Source organism: Amblyomma americanum, chromosome 3 (assembly GCF_052857255.1).
Source record: "Amblyomma americanum isolate KBUSLIRL-KWMA chromosome 3, ASM5285725v1, whole genome shotgun sequence".
Lineage (NCBI taxonomy): Eukaryota > Metazoa > Arthropoda > Arachnida > Ixodida > Ixodidae > Amblyomma > Amblyomma americanum.
The window spans coordinates 157,822,553-157,840,663 of NC_135499.1; the positions used below are offsets into that span (position 1 = coordinate 157,822,553).

The window sequence follows — 18,111 nt, forward strand, 5'->3', positions numbered from 1 at the left end:
TCGTTGGACACCCGAACCGCGCCGTAAGGGAAGTGGTAAAGGAGGGAGTGAAAGAAGAAAGGAAGAAAGAGGTGCCGTAGTGGAGGGCTCCGGAATAATTTCGACCACCTGGGGATCTTTAACGTGCACTGACATCGCACAGCACACGGGCGCCTTAGCGTTTTTCCTCCATAAAAACGTAGCCGCCGCGGTCGGGTTCGAACCCGGGAACTCCGGATCAGTAGTCGAGCGCCCTAACCACTGAGCCACCGCGGCGGGGCAAGTGGCTTTGCACAAATGAAGGTGTGAAACTGAGGGTGAGCAGTGTACGACAGCAAAAGGGCGCCGCCCTGTTAGAGTTTGTTAGCGGTAGCAGACGCTCCTTGAAAAGGTAGGAGGCTGGGGCGCAGCGGAACGATCAAAGAAAGAAAGGTTTTCGGTTTTCGGTCCTTGCTCTTTCGTTTACATACCGGCGTTAATTCAACTGTTTCATTCCTCTTCAATTCCTTTCTGATTCATCGCACCCGTCGTCATGCGCTTAGTCCCTAAGTCTGAACTCGGAATGCCTCTTGCCACAAATGCGTGTCGCGCGTGAACTGAACGGACTAACTGCTGAGAAAGAGACTAACGGAGGGACAAACCGCAGCATAACAGCAGCCGAAAATCACGCGAGAAGACACTGACTGCTTTAGTACCCGTTTTTTTTTCGAGCCAAGGGTGTCGTTTAAGGCCAGTGAGAGATCAGTATCAGAGAATCTGTCTAAACATGTACAAGGCGCTTCTATACGTGTCGAATGTGAGTCGCAAGCGTTAGCGTTATGCTAGTATACATAATCTCATTTTTTGCAGTTTTTTTGCGAGCTTATATGATGCTTTGAAAGTATCGAAGACATTTGGCTAAACGATCAAAGAGGCAAACAGTGAATTCCCCGTCGCCGCTAGCCACCAGTAACGGAAAACCAAGCGAAACATGGTCTTCTAAATTTGTTTTCAACAGGCCGTAATGTGCAGGTGCCAGTTGCCGCAAATAAAAACACCTTATGCGCACAGAAACAAAGAAGAAAACAATGCGTTGTTGCGAAACACCGGGCGTACACACTCTACCCGCTTTGGCGCTTCTTTTTTGGCCAAAAACGCAAATTAGGTCGCGGTGCCTGTGCTTTAACCATTACCGCAGCTTATTGTGAAAGCACATGACGCCAAGATAGCCACGCTTTGCTCTAAACACTCATACGTTTGAGAACAATGTTAACGGTACACGCAAGCAATTTGTGTGCTTTGTATATAAAGCTTCTCGTTCCTGCTGCGGAGGTGTGGTCATATCCGCGCTGAGTTCGCAATCCAAAGCATCGCAAGTTCGAAACCCCATATATTCATGTGCCTTTATTTCTGTTCTCTTTATTATAACATGTACGAGCAGTGGCGTGAGAAACTATACCGGCCTTTTATATATTTACTGCGGAAACAGCGCTTCATTTACGTTTTTTTAAACGGCTGCTCCTGGCACTAACTGTTGCACTCTCTTTGCCACAACCATTAGTCCCAAAAAGGACTAATGGTTGTAGCGAATCGACTACTTGCGCAAAGCCCTAACCTCTCGTCTCCTTCCACTCCCTTTTTTTCTTAGAAAGTAGGATAGACTTAGAAGGAAAAGGGATGCTGTAATATTACACATCGAGCCTCAGTGTTAGTTTATTTTTGCTTTAATGGCACGCTTTTTGTAAAGATACACACGGAGACGAACAGCAGCAACCTTTGTCGGTCATTTACGAGTGTGGCGGGCTAGGCAGAGCGGGTATCACTCGTGTCTCATACCGAACAATTCTGGACAAAAGTATGCTTGAGCGGGAAACCGTTTATGAACTCAATTTTCGCATGTAATGTAAGATCGCACTATAATAATCAGTATATCCGCAGATCACCCCATGGCAGTGTTTTCTTTTTCCGTTAACGTTGTTGCAATCGACAAAAGCGCTCCCTTTTCTATGGCAGTCTTAACTGTTCGATGCGATTGATAGAGACATTTTTAAAAGATCTTGCTATATATCAGAAGAATAGACCAGCACCTTTAATATTTCCGATAAGCGTGTCTTACAATTTTCAATTTTCAAAATTTTTGTCCGAGAATGTTCGACATGGTTCGTTCTGAATGAGCTGCGAATATGCGCGCAACAAGTGCATGTATGCGCTTCGGCATCACTCCGCTATTGCTAAAAAAAAAAAAAACAAAACAAAACTTATCAATGGTTATGAAAAGCAGCTGAGAAAAATACTAATGTCGCACACAAAAAATGAACAGGCATTTCTTAGCACAACCCCTAGTTCCGCTAAGGCCTTGATAAGGGTTACATGTCGAAACGCCATCCTGCGGCGCCGCTTTGCTGGCTCAAAAAGACAAGAATACTGAAGGCTGCTCTGTTCTCTGATATTTGGGTAGGTCAGCTATGCTCGCGACACCATGGGCATGTTCCAATTCCATATTGGATACAAAACATTAGTGCCGTTCGAGATAGCTCTTGGAAGGCAGCGGCGGAAATAATCAGTGGACGAAATGGCACAGGTGGGGCAGTTGTCATATTTTAGGGTGGCTGGAGCAACCGTTAACTCACTTCTATGCTGGGAATTTTCACACGCCATACGTGATGAGATGTTTCGCTGGCATTTGTGTGCAGTAGCGTGGCGCCATATTAATGTCAGAGCAATGACGGGATTTCAAAATCGCCACGGGATTTAGAATCGCCACGACGTTTTTTTTGTGTGTGTGTTTAGCGAAAATGTGACATCACCTCAGCACAAGCAGGTAAGCTTCTGTCAATACTTTTGATGCAGCGAACTAGTTGCTAGAAAGCGAAGAACAGTAACATCCGCGAATTAACAGCACGAACAAATTAATTGCTTCAGTCTTGAGGCGAAAGTGAACGTTGTCAAGAAGGGATCGTTAACATTTCTGTATTATAAAATCGTGGCGGTAATAACTGTGGAATTCTTTCGAAAAGAAAGAAATGCTACTACCAAACGAAATCTCTACTGCGCTGAGTTTGTCTGCTTCTCCAAATCAGAAACAGTGCTTTTCTCATTACGCATTTTCATTTCGCCATAAATGCGTTTTTATGCCTCACTGCCCCTTCTAACCTTAGGTACGGTTTATGAGGGATTAACGTCCCAAAGCGACTCAGGCTATGGGGGACGCCGTAGTGAAGGGCTCCGAAAATTTCGACCACATGGGGTTCTTTAACGTGCACTGACATCGCACACTACAAGGGCCTCTAGAATTTCGCCCCGATCGAAATTCGAGCGCCGCGGCCGGGATCGAGCCCGCGTCTTTCGGGCCACCAGCCGAGAGTCGTAGCAAGTGAGCCACCGCGGCGGCACTAACCTGAAGTATGAAATGAGAGAAAAATCCGTGAAGTTTGCGAAACTTGAAGTAAACCACATTGTTATCGGTCGCCTATAGCTAACAGAAGTATATGCCATTCATGCTAATTGAATTAATTACTTGAAAATAATTATCGTCAGAAAAGCTCTGTGAAACAAGCTCTGGTTTTCCTGCGCCCTAGACCAAGCATCTCAAGTGCATAATGTTCATTGCAGGCGCGCGATATTTGAGCATACCATAGCATTTATACTCACGTGCTGACCTGTTCACATGGCCCACCCGAGATCACGAAGCCTATGCCGCTTTAAGCGACCGCGAGCGACAGAATTCGCACTGAATTATATGTGCAAAATAAAAGGCGTTCTGATTAAAGCTACCTTTTAAAAATGGGCGGCATCGTGGGTCCATAATGTTTCCTTGACGTTCTACAACTGCCTCAACGAAACTTTTACAGCTAGCATTTTCTCCTCGGAACACACAGCCCCAAGCCGGAAATATAGCCTTTGTCCGTAAAGTTCCGAGACTGAGTCCATTAAAAAAATTCGTGTAACATTAAAATTATTTGTGCGGCACCCCTTCGAAATAGCCCCCTTGGAGTCTATACACAGCTTCCAACGCTTCTTGAGGTCATGGAAACAGTTGGAAAACGCTTCGTTTGGCAGGGCTGCCAGCTCCTTTGTCGTGGTTTCTTGAATGGCCTCCACACACGCTCTCCATCCAGCGACCCTTTAGAGCAGTGTGCGGCCTTGCGTTATCGTGGAGAAAGCTCCATTGTCCAGATGCCCACAAGTCAGGGCAACGGCCTCGCAGTGCATCACGCATGTGTTGGAGCACGCGGATATAAAACTCCTGATTCACCGTCTGCCCTTGTGGGGCGAACTCGTGGTGTATGACACCTCTGGCATCGAAAAAAAAACTATCAGCATGGTCTTTGTATTGGTCTTCTGTCGCCGCATCTTTCTCGACGCCGGAGAGCTTTAGAAAGCTTATGTACCGCCATTCGGCGCTCTGCCTCTTTGTTTGAGGATCGTATTGAAAACACCATGTTTCGTCTTGAGCAATAATGCTGTAGACGAATGCAGCATCCTTCTCTTCCTCGGAGAGCAAATCAGCGCTCACTGATGCCCGCGTGTCCTTCTCGTCCTGTGTGAGGGAGGGCGGTACAAGTCTGGTATTCAGCTTCCGTTTTTCCAAGTTTTCACGCAAAATTTGGTGGCATGTTGTCTTACTAATGTCGAGAGCATCTGACAGCATGCGGACTCTAATGGTGCGGTCTTGCTGTACGATTTCCCTGATCCCAGGCAGGTTGTTTTCATTCCGTGAGGTTGAAGGGTGCCTCTGCCTTGTGTCGTCTTCCATCGACGTTCTCCCCGAAACGAACCTCTTGTGCCCCTCGAAAACTCGTACCCGCGATAATGTCTCGTTACCGTAAGCGTCACGAAGAAGCTCATACGTCTGTGTGGCTGTCTAGCCAAGCTTCACACAGAATTTTGTTTACACACTGTTCGAGGTGGACTAGTGACAACGTATTTTCTACATGTCGTGCCGTCTAGCGGCTACCACAGCAAATAACATAAATAGCTCAGGTTAACCCGAAAAGATGGCGCTACGCATGCGCACCAACATTTGTTTTGGGGAATCATTTCTAGAGAAGAAAATAAATCAGTCTCGAAACTTTACCGACAAAGGTTGCACATGCACTCATTACTGACGCAGTCTGAGACTGTTCGCCGTACCATGCTAGAAATGTACACGCGTGACAGCTGTCATGTTCCCCGTTATTATATGTCAACCTTCTCAGCAGGCGCCGAGGAAAGTTCTGTAATTAATTTATCCTCCCTGTGCCAGCTTCGCCTACTCGCCCAAACTTGGAGATGTTAGAGCGTTCTTATAGGCTGAAGTACTGCGTGGAATTCGCATTGTCGACCTGTGTGCAAGCCCCGAAAGGCTATAGTTCACCTGTCTAAAACTAGAGCCACCTTTAAAAGAAGGCTTGAAAACACCAAACTCTGTCTACACTTGCCACTAGGCGTTAAAGCAATATGGGTGCCACCGCTCAAGGTTGTTGCATTAAAAGGAGGAGGTTTTCAAGGAAAACATGCCGTGGAAGCTGTATTTGAATCTTACTGCCCTGTGGAATGCGTGTTGATACGTACGCGGCTGCTTATATTCTTTTATAATTTTCTTGCAGTGGCAGCTCTGTACTTTGCGAACTATACGTGATGCCATATTTGTTACGCTCTGTTAATTGACTGTAACCGACTTTGAAGACTGCGCAAGAGCGATCAGCGGCAGAGAAGGTTCGCAGAAATTACGAACGCTACTGTAGAACTATTCTTTCCGTTTTATTGCATAACTTTGAAAGTTTATAAGTGTATAGCAACTGTGTAACGCAGATTCTATCGCGAAGGTGCTTGCTGTGCCAGTCACATTTCTTCTTCGAGATCCGGCCGTTTGTCGTGAAGGAAACTGCGGTAAACTGAAAAAAATTCCAGTAACTCAGTCTAACCGAACCTTGCAAGCATCCATCACTTCGGCGTTGAGAAACTGTGCAGCTTGGTGTGTTTCAACAGAAAAGAAACCTAAATGCTTGGAGTGTGCGAATATTTAGAAGTTATGAATAGCCACTGACCAAATCAAATAATGCGTGTTGAAAATTATTCTAAACGAATCGATTGTCTTCTCAAGCTTTCAAATAGTTCTCGAATATTTGGTACGAAGTTCGAATAAGTGACACCACAGCTTTCTTGGATGACTGCTACGAAAACAGGGCTCACTTCGACACCATACAGTATGCTGCCGCGATCGGTCAGCGCGGTGTGGAGGGTCCAGTTCCGCGACGCAGTCTGTTCGTGCGGAGGCGGTTGTGATGCTCGTGGTTCAAGGTTGGGCGACGCGGCAGGCCTCAAAAACGTTTTAGCAAACCCTGCCTTGACATCCGGTCGTTGAGGACATGACATATACATAGCTGTCCACCATCTCATCTACCAAGACCTGGCGCTGGTTAATTTGTGGTAATCATCAGTCACAGAACCTAATTTTGCTGTACGTATATATGACGTGATAGTAATCAAGTAAAATATTAGCTTCGTGTAGCGCATTTTTAGGGCTGTACCTGTAACTGCATAAGGTATAATACTGCATGACTGCCCCCCCCCCCCCCCCCCCCCACTAGCACTGTGCTGTCTGATACAAGCAATTGTTTTCTACAAATAGTCGCACAAGTGCCTAATATTCTTGAAGGCATCAGGTTTGTATTCGACTCGGTGTTTAGTTACACTATTCATATAAGATTAGGTACTGAAGGTGAACTATTCGTATTCGATTCGGTTTCGAAATAAGACTATTTGCACACCCTTACTAAACGTGGCTAAATCATATTGGTTTAATAAACAATACTTAATGATGGCTCCTAAATACTGTTAATTAGACCTTTCGAGGACAAAATGAGAGAAAATGTTAGACACGAAATAAGTTACAGATATAATTACAAAAAGAAAATTCAGGAAATTGGACTCACGCGCAAATAAATAAAATAGAAGCATAAGAAAGAGGCGCAAACAAAGCCAGCAGATAAAACATGTTAAAAGTATTTGGAAAAAGAGTGAGTTTCTTTGCGATTCCCCAAAAATTCTTGGCGCCGTGATTCCTTACGCGACTTCTTTTCACAACCCATTCGTTTCGCCACTGCTATCTTTAAATATTTTTGGAACGCTACTTCTATTCTTTTCTTCTAAACTTCTGGTTTTCATCCCCATCTTAGCGTTAGCCATCATTGCTCTTTTAGGTCGGCTTTATGGTTAGCCCTCATCCCCCTTTAGGCCGTGTTCATTGTTGGCTAGCATCGCATCATTTTAGGCCGTGTTCTTCGTTGGCTTTCATCGTTAGCTTTTAGGTCGTCAATTGTTTTCCCATTCAAACCGCCCTTTCACTTGATTATCATTATGCATGTCATCACACCGATTTGCGAGATTTTAATGTTTATTTTGCGTCTTTGCCTTTTGCATTTTATTGTTTTTATCTTTTTATCGCTCTCATCGCTAGCCGCACAGGAGTGCCGGTGCGTGTAGATATTTCTTTTCACCAAGAGTTGTTAATGCGTCCTTTCCCCCCTCCCCCTCCCCTTCGCTGCCACGTCTTGATTTTGGCGTGATTGGGGATGTGCCTGATGTCTGGCCGACCGGAGTGGTTCCAACCCCTCGTGTCTTTTGTTTCTGTATGGTGTGGGTTCAAAATGCGCCTGCACGCTTCCCCTGCTTTTTCGGTTCTTTTTTGCTTTGAATTGCGCATGCGCCCTATAATCACTGGATAATCTTAGGGTAACTGTATAAACACGTGCGGATCACGTTCCTTTGATATTAGCTGTGAGTTCAGCGCACTGTATGTCTCGTCATCCCTTCGTCCGTAGTCTGCCAGCGCTTCGGTGTTCACAATGTCAAACCAACTCGCCCAGCAACACACCCTAGTTAAGTGACAGCCGGCAAAAAGCATTGTGGCGAATTCAAGTACTCCGTTCTCAATATACTCATTTCCTCCTTTAGTAGCTTAGTAGCACTAAGCCGACAGCTTCCCAACAATAGAAACTAATTCGGAAAGAAGCCACTGAAGTGCTAAACGTCCTGGAACATCATCTGAGTGGAACAAAGTTTCGGAAGTGCGCCTATGTTTCAGTGTTGTCATCCAATATGCGCGTTTTTCACGCTGGTACAGTTCTGCTTAGGTTCTGCGTGCTGTTGAAATTTACGTAAAAGTTTGGCTGCCGCCTTTTTTCTTCCCGCATAGAACGCTCCCGATAGTATCTGCTTTCGCCGAGCGCCATGTTCCACACGCATACCAGCACCGTGAACCTTCTGGCGAACATATGCATCCGCACCTAGACTTCAATCCCGCACGCACACCGCTTTGTGCGAGCTGAGCGAGCATTTACTAAAACGTTTGCTTCAAAGCCATGCAGTGGGGCTCTTGCAGCAACCGTGCAAGTCTTAACTTTCGGAACTGTGATTTGGAACGGTGGCAATGAATAACGAACCAAACAGCATGGGCGTCAAGCAAAACCCTTGGGCTGAATACTTCTGACACGTGCTGCACCCAACAACCCCCCCCCCCCCCCCCCCATTTGAAGCTCATATGCTACATTCCGAGAGCTATGCAGATTATTGTTCCTTTCTTTGTAGTTTTATGCGCGGCGTCTTTGTCCGGAAACTGTCGCTTATTATATAATATATATAATTGGTTTTTTGGGGGAAAGGAAATGGCGCAGTATCTGTCTCATATATCGTTGGACACCTGAACCGCACCGTAAGGGGAGGGATAAGAGAGGGAGTGAAAGAAGAAAGGAAGAATTAGGTACCGTAGTGGAGGGCTCCGGAATAATTTCGACAACCTGGGGATCTTTAACGTGCACTGACATCGCACAGCACACGGGCGCCTTAGCGTTTTTCCTCCATAAAAACGCAGCCGCCGCGGTCGGGTTCGAAACGCTTATTGAACGGCGAAATACCGTTGGCGTTTCCCGCCTCACTGTTCCACTCGTTCTGGCACCTGTTCTCTCGGCACGTGTTCCTGGGCTCGCTACTCCTGTCGCTGTTGTTCCGATTAGCGTGACCCGTCGCACGCGACGCGGCTACCGATCGGCCTCAAGCTTTGCCTGCGCTAGCGGCCAGGCGCAGGCGTTTTGTGTGGGCACTCTGTGTCCATTAAGCCGGAAGTTGTCCGGAGCCCGTCACGCGACGTACACGCTGGGCCTTGCTTCTCTGTTTCCTGAGCCGTTCATTCCGTTCACTGAGCACACGCTTTGGTGTCATTATGTTCGCCCACATCGACCCACGTCGAACACTGTGAACAACTTCAATCATTTTTTCTTTTTAGTAAAAATAGTCGCTATGGCTCTTTCTCGTTATGTTGATGTTTGTTCGAAAGCAAACGACTCATTTGTTGCTGAGAAAATTGCATTTAAAAATATTTCCGTCACTCGGTTCGAACTCGTGACAGGTGCAACGGAAAAGGGTCCGTGATCAAAGCATTGAAGTGAATGTATTTGCAGCTAAGCCTCGGAAATCCGCGTTAGAGGAGCCGTGTCGACGCACCGCAGTTTACTAGCGGAATCGGCTGCGATGGGGAAAGCTGTGTTTTACAACCTGGTATTTTCTATCTTATAAAGCGCGTTTTTCAGTTAAACTAACGCCCTTGCTGTCAGAACGCAGTGATCTATTGATACAGGCCAAGTTCAGTTTATCGTCAGTGTCCTTTTAAGCTTCGGTTAGCGCCTTCCTTCCTTATTGCTGCTTATTGTATAATTGCCGGATTGCCAGTGTTCGTTTCCATCGCTTCTTCCTCTGAACTCACTGTTCCGAATTGTTTCCTTTAGCCTTTCTGCCCCTTGACTCCTTCCTAGTGGCCGTGCGGTTCACGTGGTTATCTTCAAGGATCCAGGTGGTCGGAATTATTCCGGAGCACTCCAATACGGCACCCCTGACTCCTTTCACTCTTTCACTGCTTGTTTAATCCCTTAAAAAAGGGGTTTTTGAGGAAAAGACAGACGCATCAACTCTCTCGGTGTTCTCGGTGGACACCTCAAAAGTGCAGCGAGAGAAGAGATGAAGGAGGGAATAAAAGAAGAAAGAGAGAAAGACTCGCATTAGTGGAGGTCTCCGGAATAATTGTGATGACCTGACGTTCTTCAACATTCACGAAGAACACACGGGCGCCTTTTGTGGTTCACTTTTTATCACAAGGCAAGGTTCAGTGTCCACCGAGAAGAGCAACAGCTACTGCGCCGTTCGCTTCGTCAAACCCCCTTTTTCTTTCATGACATTGCCACGTAATTCGCCTGTGCTGCTGTTACTCTTCGCTTTCGTGACCCTCATAACTGGCCGCAAGTGGTTTACTTTCCTTCGTCACCCCGCACACTCCTTCAATGAAGCTGGCTGTGGGATATGCGATCAGTTCAGTCGGCTCAAAATGAAGGGTGGGAAGCTATTGCCGGTGATATCTTTTACGGGTGTTCTTTGAGGACGCCCCAGATCGAAATGACATTTTTGGACGTAATCAAAGAGTGGTAGATCATTTTCGGTCCAACTCATCACGATAGTTTGTATACTGTACAAAGACGCCTGCTCTTCGGAACTGGGTTCTATCCGACAAAGCTTCAGTGTGCATTCAATAAAGAAGATTTTGGCGCAAACGGAATAGGGCATTAAAAAATTCGCGCTAGCCACTGGAACTCAAAGAACAGCGAATGTACCTCTGCGCTTTTCTCAAATCCTGGACGATTCAGAAAAACTCGGCGCGCAGTGCAAGTATGCATGTCGAGAAGCGGAATATAGAAACAAGTCACAGACCAATAGACGTCTTGCATAAACCACTACTAACACCAGCAAGGAAAAGTATCACTTAACTGCGAAGGCAGATTGGTAACAAGACTTACCAGCTGCAGGGCACGAACTAGCAAGAACTACAATATCAAGCTGTTTCGAAAAATAAGGCTACGTACAAGTTATCAGCGGGCAAGCTTATTTCGCCAAAAAAAGCCTGCCGGCCCTAACAGGCCCTGAAAGCTTCTCGCACCTGTAGGCACAAAACTTGGAAGACTTGCGAAAGTTGCAAATATTTGACAAATAAAGTAGAAAATTGATGTCAATCGCAGCGAAGTAGGGGAAAACCGCAATCATGTACTAGTAGATTCCTCTGGGCAAAAATTAAATGCTATAGGCTTAATTTGGGCCCGAAATTTAAAAGCCTCAGGTGTTTAAGGTCTCAGCATGTCATTCAAGGCTGCCTGACTTATCCGCTATGTGCCCCTTTTCCCCGTCGAACAGAGCATAACGGTAATTAGGCCACATGAAAGACCATTGGAGTGACAAGATATGATGCGACCGATGCTCAGTTCATAATGACCGATGCTGACTTTTGAGGCTAGAGACGCACGCTAGAGACGATACTATTGAACTTTATCTGAAACACAATTCGCTGAGTGCTTATAAGCGCTGCAGAATGGATGTTATCTTTATGTGGTACCATTTCGACTCATCTGAGAACAGTGAAGCCATGAACGTTACTGCTATGAACAATACTAAAGCAAACAAGATCGTTGTAAAGGATGAAATATAGCGTAAAACAATTAGTGACAGTGCTTCACAAAATAGAGGGTATAGAAACAGGCTCGGAGCGACGACCGCAATAATAGATTGCGTAAAGAAGTTGTAACATTAGCGTAAAACAATGGGCGACAGTGCTTCATAAAATAGCGGGTAGAAGCAGGCTCGGGGCTACGACCGCAATAGATCGCGCAAAAAGTTGTAACATTAGCGTAAAACAATGGGTGACAGTGCTTCACAAAAAAAAAAAAACGGGTAGAAGCAGGCTCGGAGCGACGACCGCACTAATAGATCGCGTAAAAAGTTGCAACAAAGACGCACTCCGTTGAATACAATGAACCGTGCATCGACACAGCTTTAAGGGGAAAAAGAAATGAATGGCAACCGCGATCGAATGTTTCGTGAAGTCTACCCAATGAAATGTGATCATGCTGGAGCAAACTTCTAAAACTCCTGGTCGAGAAGTAATAAGCGGCTTGTTTTCGTTAGTTTGGACGGCGCGACTTTTTGTGTGGACCAGCGAGCCCTGATATTAGAAACTTTCGGAGAAATTTTGTGCCAAAGACGCAACAATTTTGTCGGCCTGTAGCTCTCAGCAGAGCAAGGGTTATTTTATGAGCACGTTTGCAATTTTACTGTCGATCACTTTTTAAAGAATATAATGGCATGCGTTTTCTTTTGTTCGTTCTAAAACAGTTCTCTTTTGTTTATCGTCACCAGCGGGAGAACTTCTCACTTTTGTTCGGCACGTGCGGGCGATGTTGCGCAGTTCCGAGCTTTCCACGAAGACATGCGGTCTTTGTCCAGGCTGCCTCAAGTCGCGCTTTAATATAGCGTGACCGAGAACCTTGACAGCTCTCATTCCGAAGAATGTAAACAGTAAACATATCGCTATCACTTCCTACTCCCGGTGCCAGCGCCGACGCCTTCAATAACGTTCTTTGTAGAAAGAGATATGCTGCTCTCATCACTACGGGGTGAGGTGGCTCCTGCTCACTTTTTTCAAGAGAGCAGGACTGCCACACGGTTCCCTGGAAGACATTGTTTGCCCGCGTGGAAGCCGGACATTTAGGAGATAGGTTTCCTGCCTTCTAAATTTTCTTCAGGGCTCTTGAACTGGTGCTCATATGGTGCGAGTGGCAGTTGGAGGCTCTTGTGGATGCCTGTGTGCGTGGTGACAAAGAACTGCTAGGTTACAAAGCCAAAACCTCTTGTTTCAGACAGTGAAACACAAAGCTAAACGCTCCTGTAGCTAACAAAAAGCTCGAGATCAATCGGCAAATAGTAACAGTGATAGTTGTACGCAGCGATAAAGGGCACAGGCACCAGGGAAGTTTGCATCGGGCCAACGCCGCTGCCAGAGTATTGCGCGAGCCTGAGGCAGAAAGCAGTTTTCCTGCTTCCGCACGCAGCCCCTCCGCTCCACGTGCGGTTTGGCGGGAGCATCAGAGAGAAGAATAGGAAAACGCGGAGGAGGAAAATGGGATGAACGGCGAGAACACGAAAAGCGAGAGGAGAACAGCAGTGGAGATGCAGGGGCAGCGGGGGCCAAGTGCCGAGAGTGCCGCCAGGGAGCGTTAGTGGCGTACCCTACGGCGCGCGCGCGGTTTTGCCGCGCGAACAAGTTCCGGCGCACTCTTCTGCGTGGCCCCACATTCAACGCCGACATCCTTCCGAGTGGGCCATGCGGTGCGGATTACGGCGCTCGGCTCGGTGAGTTGCGCGACGTCTCTGTCGTTTCGTGGTCTTGCTTGCCAGATATTTTTCCCCAGTTAAGTCACGCCGTCAGTGGCGTTTTCACTGCTTCCGACAGTCTTGTTCTGCGACCAAAAAGGTGGATGCGTCGGAGAAAAAAAAAAAAACAAGGCACGCTTTCTTTTGGCCATAACTATACATTAGACCAATCATATTCGCCAAGCTACTATCAGCGACTTAGGTCAACATCGTTTCGTCGGACGCGAAGTTATTCGAACAGTCAGTTTCGCCTTCAATCTGAACCAGCTGAAACTAAAGAAGGAAGTTCACAAAAATAGTTGGCCAGTGTGCTCAGCAGGCATGAAAATGTTCTCATTGCGCGCGAAGAATTTCGTTCAGGAATCTACTTTTGTTGTCAGCCAAAGCCAGATGAAAAAAAAAAAAGGCGCATATTTCACAGAAATAATTGTGCAACAAGTTTGGCAGACAGTTGTCTGTTTCAAGTGGTTTTTGATGATCGATCTCACTGTGAGAATAATTAGCCTGTGAGCTACTTCTCTTGGCAAGTTGGGGTGACAAATCAATGAGAATGCTACTTAAGCTTTTCATAAACTGCCGTTCATGAAGACAATGCATTCGCGGCGTCTTAATATGCTTTGCAGAGACACTTTCTTTTCAGGCGTATTCTATGGCAAGTACAAAAACTATGCTTTATTAACCTTGACTTCGGAATTGTAGCTAGAGTAGACTTAGAAACCCCGTCGTCAATAAAATTACAAACTCGCACACTTTAAATGACACTTTATAACTAGTGGGGCGAACACCACGAGATGCTTTACCATGTCCACATTAGGGGAAGAAGCCGGTTTTAATTATAGACATGACACTGGCGCGAGCATAAATTACTCCGTGGCAGGCCAGTTTAAATAAATAGAGTGACGAATGCATTTATTTATTTTATCGCTTTTTTTAAATTCCTGCTTAAATAAAATTAGAGGTGGGGCGCGCATTTCAGCGTACGACTTTGTAGCGGCTGAGCGTCATGCGCTTTGAAAGCGCGATGACGTAATGCTATACTAAATGTCGTTATCTTACTTGAATTGCACGAAAAATACAAATCGCTTGATAACCATGATGACGCTGATGGGCTCCTGAAGCATGCTTTTGTCAGTTCTGCAGTGGTTAGCGAGAGTAAAAATCCTGTGAAGACGTTGAATGGAGTGGATAAACTTTACATGTGTGTAGGTGGACAAGAATGTGGCATAATTGTCCCTCTTAAGTGCAGGTAACGTCAGTATGAAAGACAACGCATTAAGAACATTCAGCTGTTAATGTCCGCCAACGTGAGGGATATAACCATATCTTTTTTTTTTCGTTTTCTATAAGCAGTTTTTCTTTCCAGACGAATAATACCCACGAGACACTTTCTACACTTTTATCTTTCGGAATGACAACATTATTCTTTTTTTTGTGTGTGATAACTGCAAACAAAACTGGCACCTTCGAAAAAAAACAAAAACTATAGTGTTCCTGCTTGAAGGAACACCACTGGTTTTTTCGGGCCTTGGTGCAGAAAACGGAACCGATGCGGATATTCAGTAACAGGAACGAGACTAGGTATGGCATGGTCCAAACAGTTTTCATCTGTACCGTCTGACAGCCAAGAGCCAAATATTTCGAATTACGTGATTGGCCTATATTTACCGTGTATTTACTTTGTTAGCTGTCTGTCGTTCATTATATCATTTCGGCGACATGGCTTCGTTTAGCATGCACATGAACATACTCATGTGCATACCCAGCATTCCTACCTTTACGCGTTTGTGTCCTCTGCACATTGGACTGCGGTTGCATTTAACAGACCTGTTTCTGGCGTCTTTAGAAACAGTGCGTTTTATATGTTTTTTTGTATTTTCGCTTTCCTGCCCTTAAGACATTGACTTTTTTTTTAAACGGAAAGGTCACCTGACTTAATATTTCTCACTGCACAGTTTATCTCAGTTTTGTCATTTTCACAAAGACTGGTTAGTTGGTCCCCGAAAAACTGAGGTTGTCTCAGTGTAAGGGGAAAGGTGCTCCAACACAGGCTCGAACATTCTCCGGGGTGGGTCCCCGGATGATCAAGAAAACTGCACCAGATTGAGCATGTGTGCGAACAGAGACAGAAGATTTAAAATGAAAGATGCCACTGAGGCATTCACACAAAGCACAATGACAGACCACGGTACACTAGAAATGAGCTGAGAAGAAAGAAGTTCACTAATCTGTGGAGTCCAGTCCAGCGGGGAGAACCTGGTGCAACGGCGGAGTGAGGGTAGCGCGGCGGGTGAGCGACGTGTAGCCCCGGCGGTGATCGCAGCTCCCTGTTGCTGGAGGCGAGGCGGGGTCAAGCACTGCCGCAGGCCTGACCTTGCGACGGCAGGATAGGGAACACGGAGCTCACGCAGCAGTGGCCACGACACTCCTCGGGCCTGGTTGCGCCAGGGAGGAGACGGCCGCCCAGGTCTGGTCGCCCGGGAACGGCAGGGGAGAGTTTTTACCCCGCGGAAGCAGGCCCTGGATACGGGTAGCCAGGCACGAAGAGCCTGCAGCGCCGGCAGGAACCACAGGCGGGCAGCAACTGGCCGTGCCCAGCACGGTGCCCACCGTCTCAAGCAGCAGGAGGGGGACGGCAGGCCCCCGGTTGCGCTAAACCGGGCGGAGATGGCTTCCCAAGTTTGGTCGCTCGGGTCCTCAGCAGCTGAACGTCCACAGCCCTGCCCGATCTCCTCTCGTGCTCAGCTCTTCGCGCCGTTCCAACCGTCACACTGTATTCTTCTTCTTCTTCTTCTTCTTCTTCTTCTTCTTCTTCTTCTTCTTCTTCTTCTTCTTCTTCTTCTTCTTCTTCTTCTTCTTCACCCCAGGTATATGGCACATACCCATTACGCTTTCTGTCTTCGGTTCTTCTCTTTATTTTTTCTGAGCGTGATGCAGCCTCAATTAAAGTAGGAGGCGCTATAGTGTCTTTGCAGTCAGTCATTACAGTAATTCCGATAAGCGTACAGTACATAGACTTGAGATGCTTACATGAATTTTTTACTGAAGAAAACGCTCTCGCTTTCCACACCATGAGCAATGTTCAACCTATGGTCACGGGAGACCTCCGTTAACAGTCGTTGCAACAGGAGCAATACAGGCGAGCCATTTCGATCCCGACGTGTCTGGCCGTCGTCCAAGCTATGACGTCAGCTTTCGGGTGGCATTGCGTGCCTACGCGTGCAAGTCGATTCCTGCCGGCAATGAACAGTAAAAATGCATCTTTACGTGTTCCCGGAAGCGGAACTGCGACCTAAAGGTCTGAGTCGTGTAAACAGCCATTCGCAATTGGCAAGGTTCGTTGTGTCCTTTGTGCTAAATATAGCTTTCTTTATCTTTTCTGCTGTAATCCCTGAGAAGTTTCGCTTTTTTTTTACATGGTCCATGCGCTACATCAATGGTATTAGCTTTCATTGAGAGAGAGAACTCAACTTTAAGAGGCCATTCTGCACATTCATCATTGCTGAATAATAGCGAAACATGCATGCAAATTTTCGCCAGACATTTTGCTTATAATGATGTTCTCGTCATATTTCAACACTTGTACGACAATTGACCCCATTTTTGTTAGTTTAGCTCTGCATAAATACTGCAGATTTGCCGAGCGTTGCACTGAACCCGAAAAATGTTTTAGGCTTGCCCGCATCTGTACATTTCTGATTGAACTGAACAAAATTCAGCGGGACACTTGATCACCAATTACATGGGACAATGCGTAGCATAGAACCTTGTTTTAAGCCCTCACGCACTGCCAAATAGCAGACATTGCCCTGAGACATCGCACTCATTTCATTGCATTTAATAGACGCTCTTATATGTGTTAATTGACGGTTCGACTCGCGATTGATTGCTGGCTCACGTTCCGAATACCAGATCTGTGCTACACTTCACACAGATGCGAATGCAACCAGTCCCACATTTGTGGTACAATTTGGGTACCCACCAACCTTCCCGATGCATCTCCTTCCCGATGCATACACTAACGACGTGCTCTAATGAGTTTGAATGCGCAAAGCCCGTGAAATGCGGTGCGACCTCACGATGGACGTGCAGATCAGGCCTGTTTCTTTTTAAGTTCTGTTAACCAGAGTGGATAGATAAAATTGTGCCAGCTTCATTAAGCCGTGGCAGGGCTACGCGTGTTTGTATTAGGATGCTGATTACCGCACCTCGTCACATCAGTGTCATGGCACAAGACGTAATGGTAATGGCTTTATGCGAAGCCCCAATTTTCGCGACGTATATTGCAAAACACGAGCTGGTTACGAAAGTTTAACCATACCACGCTAATCTTTGACACTTATGGCTTGCAGCACGGCTGCGCACGCATACACTTTCGAGTTAGTGATAAGGCTTAGTTCAAGTAAGCCTTAGCTAACGCATCGAAACTGAACAGCCCGATAACAGGTCGTAAATTTGCTTCTAAGCCAATAGCACGGAAGCATAGATCAAATTTGCTAATAGGCTTACAGCCTCATTACACTGAATCTCTGAATCTTTTGTAACGAAGAAAACAAAGGAAAACAAGAATAGGGCGCCGGGAATTGGAATACCAGGTATTATGAACCTGTGGACAGGGGCCGGTGAATCGTTTCGTCCCTGACGACCCGTTCCTAAACCCGCGTTCTGTGTTTCCCCAACTCACCACTAATTAGACCTGTAGTGCTCCATCAGCAGCTGCGGGGTAGCAAGAAACTGTCTAACTCATCTACCTGCCTGAATTTTCGCCTCCATTACGTTTCCGTTAGACTTGTTCTCAATGGTTTCATTAACGAACCACTAGTTATCAGTTAATTGCTCTACATGTGCTGTCTGCGTTCCTCCCCGCCCTTTGAGTTGGTCTCAGATTTCATTAATAATAATAATAATAATTGGTTTTTGGTGGAAAGG

General features: G+C 46.3%; 1 protein-coding gene across 1 annotated transcript in view; it reads left to right on the forward strand.

Annotated features, from left to right (window-relative positions):
* Positions 1–13,049: 13,049 nt before the first annotated feature.
* Positions 13,050–18,111, forward strand: part of LOC144123411 (oxytocin receptor-like) — a 67,878-nt gene continuing 62,816 nt past the window's right edge. Inside the window, exon 1 of the mRNA XM_077656244.1 lies at positions 13,050–13,164. The gene's annotated coding sequence lies outside the window, so the exon portion shown is untranslated. The remainder of the gene's footprint in view (positions 13,165–18,111) is intronic.